We start from the raw sequence: 10,907 nt of genomic DNA on the forward strand, positions 1-10,907 counted from the left end.
CAAAATCTTAACCAAAAATAAATACAATGCTGTCGTCAAAAGGAAATTGGTTCCCTCCAAATCTCTTATCAATTCACCCACCAAGCCTTCTCCCAATACACCCCCCAAGTCGTCTGGAACAAGCCTTCTTGGACCGAAAAATTCAAACAACTATTTGCGGTCTTCAGAACTTGAAAGATTAATTTTCGCAATTCAAAAAAGTGTCCGTCCGATGATCCCTCACAATCTTATTAAAGAATTTGAGGAAAAAATGTCTGTCTGTGCTACTTCTTGCCCCGTTCGAGCATCCAGTACTGCGAGGAAATCCGCTGGGGTTCTTTCTCAAGTTTCAACATGATATCCTTTTTACAATATAATATTCAAAGTGTCCGTCCGTCCAAAGTGAAGTTTTTCTGAAAGATGAAAACTGTTTCGAATTATGCCTCAGCCACCAAATGCCGAAATGATGATAGCCATCATAGCGGTGGTGTTAGCATATTAGTTAAGAAAGGTGTCAATTTCAGACGTATTCCCTATAACTCTGCCGTTGACATCATCATCATCAAAACCATCAACCTGAAACCGAATCTTTTCATAGCCTCATGCTACTTTCCACCCAGTCTCGATGTGCAAACCTTTCGTGATATGATTCAGAGATTATGCGACTTTCTTGACGGTGAATAAAATGTGATTCTAGCTGGAGATTTCAATGCAAGACACCGCCTGTATGGCGATCAAGTCTCTACCAACAAAGGCAAAATCCTTGTAAATGCCATCAATTCCAGCAGTTTCAGTGTCTTAAATAACGGCAATACTACCTTTCACTGTAACCGGAGCGGTCGCACGGCGAGCAGTGTCTTGGATCTAACTTTCTCGAACTCAACTATTTTATCTTTCAACTGGAACACGTCCAATGTTTCCATTGGTAAAAGTCAGCACTCCCCCATTATATTCCACAGTTGTAACAATTCCGTCAAGAAAATAGAAAATTTCATTTCACGCAACTTCCTTATGGACCGTCTGTCTAAAGTTGATCTTCCTTCTGATTTGTCATCAATTCAAAGTGCCTTTCAGTCTGTGATCATGTCTGCTAGAACCAACTTCCCTGACATTGAGTCCTTGTCATCTAAACCTTGGTGGAATCCTTCCCTGTCAACACTTTTCCGCAAATACCAAGCTGCAAGAAAAAAAATGAGTAAATATACCAATCCAGCCAACTACATTGAATATATGAAAATACTGAAAGAATGGAGGTCTGCAGTTAGAAAGGCGAAAACGGCACATAGAGCCATCGCTATTAAAGAGTTATGTGGTAACGGCAACCCACGTTCCTTCTGGAATTATATCAATGGTCATCGACATTCTAGTCGAAAATTAAGCGGTTGTGCTGGATGGAATGACCGTGATAATAAAAAATACTTAGATATGCTCAAGAGCTGCATTCCAATTGTTAATCCTATTACAATGCCTTCAATTCCTTTTAGTAGTATCAGTAACACACCCTTTTCATTGCATGAGCTAATGTATGTTTTATATTCCAGAAAGAGAGCTAGTGCTGCAGGTTGTGATGGAGTCAAGTATGACATGCTCAGAGCACTGCCTGGAGGAAGCTTTAGCATGCTTTTGCATGCAATTAACAACTGCTAGTCCACCAACTTTATACCCTCTGATTTGCGTTGCATCAAAATAGTTCCCATTCCCAAGCCAGGGAAAGACTTAAATGATTTAAGTAGCTTCAGACCAATTTCACTAATATCTGTATTCATAAAGATCATCAACCTCATGGTTAAGGAGAGACTAACTGCTTTCCTGAAAACTAAGAACATTATTCCAGCTCGGTCTTACGCCTATCAAAAACGCAAATCTACGAATATGTGCGTTAATGAACTGTGTTTTCTCATAGCCAGCTTAAAAAAAGCAGGGAAAATGGTTGTCGTGCTCTCAGCAAAGCCTATGACTGTGTCAACTTGATTAAGCTCGGTAGAATTCTCCTAAACTTTTCGATTCCTCTTCAAATGCGGCTGTGGATACTTAATTTTTTATCCAAGCGTGTGTTGGTGATGGGTACCGAAAAAGTTGAAATATGCGGTGGTATCCCACAAGGCAGTTGTTTAAGCCCCATACTCTTCAATTTATACGCAGCTTCTTTGCATGATCTTCAAGATGACAAAACTATTTATTTTGCCAAAGGTTCTAAACGTGAAATCAGACTTCTTATCAAAGGTACCCAAGTTAATCAGGTGAAATCTCTTCGATTTCTTGGGAGAAATTTAAATGACAGCTTAACCCTTCGTGGGCATTATGAAAAGACGTTCAAAGATTGTCAGTCTGGATGCAACATCATCAAACTCATGACAAACAATCAGGCAGGCTTGCCTCCCAAAAATGCTTTGACCGTTTACAAATCTCTAGTCAGGTCCAAAATTGAATTTGGACATTCCACATGTTGCAATTTCCCAAAATATATTGAAAAACGTATACAAGCATTTGAAAACCGAATGTTAAACCGTTGTACTGGACTGACCCCCTCAACTCCTCAACATATTCTCAATGTTATATCTGGTGAATGGCCAGTTTCCGAAAGAGCCCTTTTTTGCACTGACAAGAAGTTAATTAAAGTCAAGATGATAAATCCTTCCTTTTTTCAGGAAATTATATCTCTCAGTGACACTGTCACTTGCAGCTATACTTTTTGCTATTAAAAACTTCGCCATATTTTTGACAAGTTAGATTCAATTCCCCCCTTGAATTTCATTACCAGCAAATGCAAAGTCTTCATGAACATTCTCGAACCGATCTTCACCTCAAAACAAAATGTCAACTTCTCTTGTATAAGGTTGCTATGCCAAGAAAAGCTCCTTTTTTATTACAACAACGGACATGATATATATGCCACTGACGGTTCCGTCGGACATAATGTATCTGGCTTCTCGGTGGTGAAACATCTATCTGAAACAATACTTCGAGTCAAAGTGGAAGAGGAACTTTCCTCTACTTGCTGCTTGTTGCTCGCCATTCGACATGCTATCATGGTTGCTATTTCCGATGGTATCAGACGTTTTGTTATTTTTTCCGACAGCAGGTCTGCTCTACTTCTAATAAATAAAAGAGATGCAGAAAATCAATATGTGTTTGACATTCACAAAACGTTGCACGAATCTCAAGTGGATGACTGTCACCTCGTTTGGGTACCTAGCCACTGCGGCTTTTTTTTAAATGTAAAAGCCGACTTTCATGCAGGGAGAGCTCCTGTTGATGGGAGAATTTTGTCCATCAAATATACTATACATACTAAATGAAGCAATTCGGGCAATTCGCAACCACATCCTTCAACAGCTAAACGACGAATTTAAAGTAATCGCGCGCGTTAAATCCAATCGTCTTTTCTATAAATTAAATCCCACATTTCAATTCAAACCCTTCTCTGTATCTTCTTTTAATTCCTGGGAAATCAAAATTCTTTATAGAATCATGAGTGGTCACACTTATGACAAAGTTTATTTAAAAACGATTCGCGCTATACCATGTGATGTTTGTGAAGTTTGCAATGTTGTTGAGTCTGCTGAGCATCTAATCTTCAGATGTCACAGGCTTGATGGCATTAGAGATTCCTTTAGCTTCTTCAAGTTATATGGCTGTCTCCTCGATCTCTTTGCAGCAAAAAATGTACGTCATCTCGGGGAACTAACTTGCTTTATTAGAAAAGCCAATTTATCCTTTTAGAATTTTTCTTTTTCCTCCTCTTTCCTTTTTTTTTTTGTTTTTTCTTTTTTTGCGTTCAATCATTTTCAATTACTATGACATTCCATTTCGTTTTCAGCCAAAGTTTGCAACACTGTCTGACTTTCAAGAATTCAACAAGCACACTTACACACACACCCACACACACAATTACATTTAACATGCTCACTTCAGTTATTACGACCTCTCTTTTTTTTTGTTACGTTTTATACGTAATCGTGACTAAAAATTACAACAGTTTATTATTTGGACATATAAGCCACAAATCTATTGGCTTAGTCCATCTCTGTTCAACATACCAAAAAAAAAAAAAAAAAAAAGACAAGCATTGCCTGAATAGAATGGTAAGTTAATATACATACTTATATTTTTGCGTATAAACACATAAAGTTTTTTAGTAAGGTTTGCAACCACATGAAAATTATGATAAAAAAGTTTTGAGTTCCTGGATTAAGGCAACTTACTTTGCGGACGATGTAGGCGTTGGCTAGAGGTCTGTCATTTGAGGCAAATAAACGGCTGTAAGATGGTAAGTGAAAATCAAGAAGTGGGTTTTGTTTATATAAAAAAACCTGCAATTAATTTGTAATGCATTTTAAAACATTATCCATTCTTTATAGGTAGATTCACACGTATAAGTATATTGCATAAAATAAAAAGAGACATTAAAATTCAAAATATGAAATTATATGAATTATAAAGATATCTTCACTTCATGTCATTTTATCAAAAATTTAATTTATTGTGCCACTATTTTTTCGAAATAAGTTTCGAATAAGCAACCAAATGGCTTTCAAGGTACGCTGTCCAAATGAGAGCCATAACCATAAGCAACGCCTGCATCAAATGAATTATTTTTCAAAATATTCGGATATGTAGTCAAACTTATTATAGCGCGGTTTCTTTCAATGGAATTTTGTTTTGTTTTTTTTGACCGTAAAAACTTATAGGCTAAATGGTTACAAAAATAATTCAATTCTATCATCTTCATGTGACGAAAGTGATTACTAATTATGTGTGTGTTTTAGTTAAATAGCTTTCATTTGGAAGACGACTTTGTAAGTTACTTAGTTGTGAGTTGTGAGCTTTCGCCATTTGAAATTTACTTTGAAAAATTAGTGGGAAAATTAGGAGCAAATTTGACGTTTGTTTGTTTACAATGATACAATGAATAACAAAATAATGCAAATGTAAATAAAAGCAAAATTATGCAAAATTTCTCACGAAATAAAGTGCACTAATATATTATGCACTTTTAACAGAAAAAAAAGAAAAAGCTAATTAAAAGTTGCAGATAACGAGCTGAATTGTTTTTCGAACCGGCGCGAATACTTATTTATACTTATATTGCGCGACTTGAAGTTGCCTGAAATTCCAATGAGTAATAAAGTGCAGCCGATTTTGATTTTTCTTTTCCTTGATGGCCATTTACTGCCAAATAATACATTATGTATGGAAAGGAACCATTCCGCCTTTGTATATATTTCGCAACATTATTTGCTGATTTAATAATAACGTTTTATTTATCGTTTTCTGTGTTTTGTTTACTAAAACGGATTAGGCTTGCTGTCGGTAAGACCAATATATACGGTGGAGCGATGAGTTCTTATTGTTTATTGCTCCTTTGCACTTTATCAACGATAACTACAGTAAACGACTTCGCACAGAGAGATTGATGATACACAATTCATTACAAGCTTCGTCGAATTAAGCGAATTAGACGATTGGAGTAACAGTAAAAAAAAAGAATTAATTCACTTACCTTTCACAAATCTAAAATTTTTTTTTTGGTTCATCTGTTTGTAAGTGGTCAATTTCGTTTGGAATTTATTTTATTAATACGCCTGCTTTGTCAATTTTGAGAAAGCATTTCTCACACTTCTTGTGCATACATATAGCTAATAAGTCGAAACTCGAAGACGGAACTTAGTTAACACTGTACATAACCAGCGCTCAGTTTACTTTGAGAATATGCGTATTTTTAGTCTACAACGAGTAGTATTTAAATATATACATGCTCAAAATATCTTCATGTATAAAATAGGAATTTTAAGTTTTTTTAAATGTTTTCATGTGTAGCTTAGTTATTTACTTCGTTTGGAAATAATTTTTTTACTGATTCATGAAATTTTAACACATTTTCTAAGGGAGATTTTTGTTATTTTGTTTCTCTTTACTAAGTAGGATAAATTTTTTTTAATATGTTGTAAAAACTTATGTGCCCTTTCTGAAAATTTTTTTCGTTGCTTTTTTTCTTCGGTCTTTACAGATCGCAAAATTCAGGTTTACATATGTCCTATATCCGGAAAAATATTGCCTTCCACTTGCTTTGTTACAAACGTTTCAAATGCGCCTGATTCCCTCACGTACTAAATGTTTACATAGCTGTGGGCATCGATGTTTTGATCACTTATATGGTGAGCTGTTTCCAATGAATGTAAGTAAGCTCTTTGTTACGCTTTCTTGTATGTTGTCTTTTACTTTTTCCACCAGCGGTCTAATCTAAAAGTGCATTATTGTCCTCCGCTGCCGAATTGTGAACGAACGATTTTAATGGGTAATAATATTGCCACGAGGTATTCTATTCTTCAGGCTACCTTGGTTGAACTTTCTAGAAAAATAAACGTTAACACTCCGTATTAAAAGCATCCTCTATAAGATTTATCTTGAGCATTATGATCATTACAGAATAATCAACTGCTTTCACTTCACTTTACCATGCGTTTGAGCAACTGTATTGTTTAATTTTAAAACATATAGCAAGTAAACGAAAATTATGTTCTGTTTTTATTTTCATTTTACAGCGGTTATTTCTTGCAAGCATAAATCTATAAAAGATTTCTTACAGATATAGCAGAGTCTATTTCCTTCTGTTTTGGATACATAATTAAAAAAAACCGTAAGTTGTCGACCAATGTGGATGACTATGTCATACACAATCTGCAATAAGCCGAAAAGCGAAAAGGAAAGTTAAATTTTTCATACATAATCAGTGTCCTGATATTTGTGCAACATGTATGCGCGAGGCTACGAACGTCTAAAATATGCGCGAGATAGTATAATGTATTAAAGAGATTTACGCTTTAACTTTATTGCTGCTAGAGCAATATTTGCGTTCTCTTGTGGGTGCGCTTGCTCGCCGAATGATATGTATGAGAATTTGCAAAAGATTCTTCAGTTGATATTAGAATTTCTATGTTCGCCTAATTCGTAGAGTAACTGTAGGTCGAAGTTCACCGTTAGGAAATTTGGTTTTATCTGAAATATCATACATGTGCTGTTTTTTAACTTTTTCGGAACGGCCGTTGCATGTATTATTTTAAATCTGGCTGCTTCGACAATTTGAAAGCACCCCGATACAACTAATTGTTCAGAAGCGTGCATAATGTCGAGGCGATTGACGGGTATACTCGATACCTTTAAGGTGATTGGCAATACGCTATCCGTGCGATTGATTGGACTTATAAGTTCGTTAAAACGCAGTCTAAGATAACCTTTTTGCTTTATACGCTATTTAATAATGCTGAGTATTACCTAATGATCACGCTAATTATATTTTGCGCGAGCAGACATGAGCTCATGAAACGGACATTGAAGCTGTTGCGATCAATTGCATTGTGTAGACGAAGTCTTAGCAACTTGACCGTTGAATTTTGAGATTTGTAGACCAATTTTTTAGTTGGCAGCGGCCAGAGTATTTTTCTATGGTTTTGATTTAATCTGATGCCGTTAATTGTTATCTAGTATATTAATATCTCGGTATATTTCGCCATTTACGCTAAATATATTGGTCCATATGATACGTGAAATCTCGCGTTTTTATCTTGAGCGCACGAATTTAATGTCCATATTTTGTGCTCTGCTACCGAGGCTTCTTCCAGTTAATAAACACGATTGTTGCATTCTAAACAGCATGTTGATAATATTAGCGTTAGAGCTTACTTGTTTCTATAGGGTTCTCAGTTTTATTCTTAACATGCTACGATTGATGTGAGCTGTTCCTGTTTTTTCTATATAGTCCACTCTGTACCGAGAATATATTAATAACGCCGTCGGCTAATGGTATAAATAGAGTGATGGCAAGAAGTGAACACCTTAAATTGATTGATGCAGTTGATTTAGTGATTCGTGGTTTAGCAGACTTCACCCTTTTGCGCCCGGCCTTTTTCCTTTTAATAATTGTCTCCTTTTGGGATTTTTTCTTTTTAAGGTGGAAGGTTTCTTAACTTCGTTTTCTTGCTTGCACACACACACAAACTGTTTTTGGGCCCTCAACTGGGACATATGTGGTTGTTTTGTGATTTTCTCTCTTACCTTGATTGTAGCTACTCGGACTAATCTATCGCTTCCGGGATGAACCTCTATAATTCTGGCTAATGGTCATAGGGGCATAGTTTTCATTTGTTTCTAAAATTAATTGCCCTACTTTCATATTCGGCTTAGGTTTCGTCTTTTTCCATCGTTGTTGGACCAGACACAAATACTCGATGTTTCAACACTGCCAAAATGCATTTACTAGCTGTTGAGTAGGATTGGGCCAGCGAAGTCTAAATCCCTTTTTTTGAATGACTTTCCGAGGCTAACTGTAGGTTGACGCAACGCCCCCATCAGTTGTTCTTTTGTTTTGGTGTTATTCCTGGAGCGTTTTATGCATTTGCAGATGCATGACATTATCAATTTTGGTAGCTGTAGTATCCAATACTGCCCTCTCACGCTTGTTTGTGGGACTTGGTTGCTGCAGCATATTGGTCACAAATGAGGGCACCTGATTATATGCTCAGACACTTTGCAGTCTGGACTTCAAATTATCGGATGATTTTGATTGTCAGATAATGTGGGGTTTTGTAGCCTTCCATCCACCTTGAGTATCCTTTCATCATCGAAGACTGGTGGGAAGGAATGCTTTTTTAATAATGATACGATTTTGTTTTAATTATCTTCCGTGGAATCGCTATCTGATTGATCCGTACTGACTAAGGTTTCTTATGTATGGCGCGTGACAATATTCAAGCCATTTCTGTTTTCTGGACCAAAACTAATGCGAAGCAGTTTATGCGTCCTGCAAGTAAAGTTTCACACAAGTCAGCGCTTAGTGTCATCTCAATTTTGCTAGGAATGTAATATTGTGGGTCAGCCAAATCTTCTTTTCGAACTGATTATACTGAATGATGCAGCTGTGAGTGAGGCGTTTCGTTTTCAATGTAAGGTAAAAAAAAAGAAATAATTTTACATTTAGGGTTTTTTAACACAATTTTTCTCTATTGATTGCTGTGATTACGTTTTTAGTGATGTTCTGGCTTTCTGATATCCCGTTGAAGGTTAAATGCTTTCGTGTGTTTAATCACACTTTTCGCCTTTTCGCTTGTGAATGATCTTTGCGTTCCTTAATCAAATGGATCTTTGATTGGTATGAACACTCCCGTGGAATTCCTTACTAATATTTGCGCTGTACGCAAAATTATTGCCTTTGCGTTAATGAACTGTAAGTATTGTCTGACGCAACTTGTGTTGTAATTGTTTTATGCGATTCGTTTATTGACGGCTCCACGTGTAGTAATGTATTGTACATCCTTTCACCTTTCTTGCACCGTGAATTTGACCAACATTTTTAGTCCTGTGTTCGTTACTCAAGCAATACCGTCCTGACGCTTCGCGACGCTTTTTAACATCAGCTTGCAGATGCTGATCGGGATCTAGACCTGAAACGAGTTGGTCTAGAATCACGTTGACCATTCGCATTTCATTCACACTTGACACAGCACATCATCTCCGCAAACGGCAGCTGGATAATTTTTGTGTTTACCGGGGTTAGTGAAAAAAAAAGGAAAAAAAAGGAAAAAAAAGGAAAAAAAAAGATTTAAAAAAAGGAAAAGAGGTTTAATAAAGTAATAAAATAACCAAAGAAAACAATTTTAAGAAGGAAAAGGAGGGAAGGAGGAGGAATCTCTCGTGAGAGAAAAATTAAGAAGCAATACATATATTCAATTATTATTTTTTGTTTTTTCTTTGTGATTTTTTCTTTTTGTGTTCCCTGTGACAACAACCAAAACAACATCAGCCCGTCTCCCTATGGAGACTGGGTGTGATCTTATAACTACTAATACAGACTGTTTTGAAAATTTTTACATGAACGCCACTGGGCACACTAAGAGATCGAAAATGGGTGAGAATAATATTCTTTTATCTGATAACGGAGAACCTAACGCAAACGTTTTAATTCCGCCTAGTAAACAAGCCCTCTGATTTGGGTGCCACAGCCGCCCCAAATCTCGAGATTAATTTGTACGATTGCCTTTCCAACTGCAATTTTGTCGTTTTTGTCGAAACGTGTGCGGACGCAGAAGGAAATCGCATCAATATTAACTCCAATCTCTATTTCTATGATTACTTGAAGCATTTCGATATGTACGGCTTAAAAGAATTAAAAGTTGTCAGCAGGGGTAGAGCCAAACTGCTTTTCAGCTCCGCTGCCAATGCCAACAATTTTGTTATGAATAATGAATTTAATAAAAAGAATTTAAAAGCGTACATACTGAGGTCGTTCACTGAGAGATTTGGAGTTATTCGAAACATCCCATGCACATATAGTGTCGATGATATAATTAAAAACGCCGTATCCGATATCCCGATTAAGTCCGCTGTCCGTTTCCAAAGAAGAAATCCCAAAAACAAAGACGAGTGGATTCCCACAACCAGCATCAAAATTGGCTTCAAAGGGAGAGCGCTCCCTAAATCAATAAAATTTCACTATTGTAATCTGCCGGTCGAATACTTTGTACCCACTTTAAAAGAGTGCTTTAAGTGTGGCAGATACGGTCACGTATCTAAATTCTGCAAAGCTAAAGAGAGCAGGTGCCTTAACTGTGGAAAGTCTCCGAAGTGTGCAAATTGTCAGGCGATGAAGTGCTTTTCCTGTGGCTCAGGTGAGCACAACGCTCTCAATAAGTGTTGCCCTAATAGGGAAATTGAATTAAACATCAACAGGATAATGGTGATTAAAAATCTTTCGTATAAAGAGGTCAAAGAGAATTTTTCCGAAAATTATTTCGAATATCTTGATGACAACACTTATGACGGCAATTTCCCTCCACTGAGGAACACGTCTGCAATTTCGACCAAGGATAATAATCAAAATGCCAACAAAATCTTAACCAAAAATAAATACAATGCTGTCGTCAAAAGGAAAT

General features: G+C 36.5%; 1 long non-coding RNA gene across 1 annotated transcript; it reads left to right on the forward strand.

Moving 5' to 3' along the window:
• Positions 1 to 3,973: 3,973 nt before the first annotated feature.
• LOC119643808 lies at positions 3,974 to 6,279 on the forward strand. The gene is made up of 4 exons (XR_005248444.1): positions 3,974 to 4,064; positions 4,119 to 4,249; positions 5,990 to 6,157; positions 6,214 to 6,279. It is a non-coding gene; the product is annotated as an uncharacterized LOC119643808 (long non-coding RNA).
• The last annotated feature ends 4,628 nt before the right edge of the window (positions 6,280 to 10,907 follow it).

Source organism: Glossina fuscipes, unplaced genomic scaffold (genome assembly GCF_014805625.2).
Source record: "Glossina fuscipes isolate IAEA_lab_2018 unplaced genomic scaffold, Yale_Gfus_2 62380, whole genome shotgun sequence".
NCBI classification, from domain to species: Eukaryota; Metazoa; Arthropoda; class Insecta; order Diptera; family Glossinidae; genus Glossina; species Glossina fuscipes.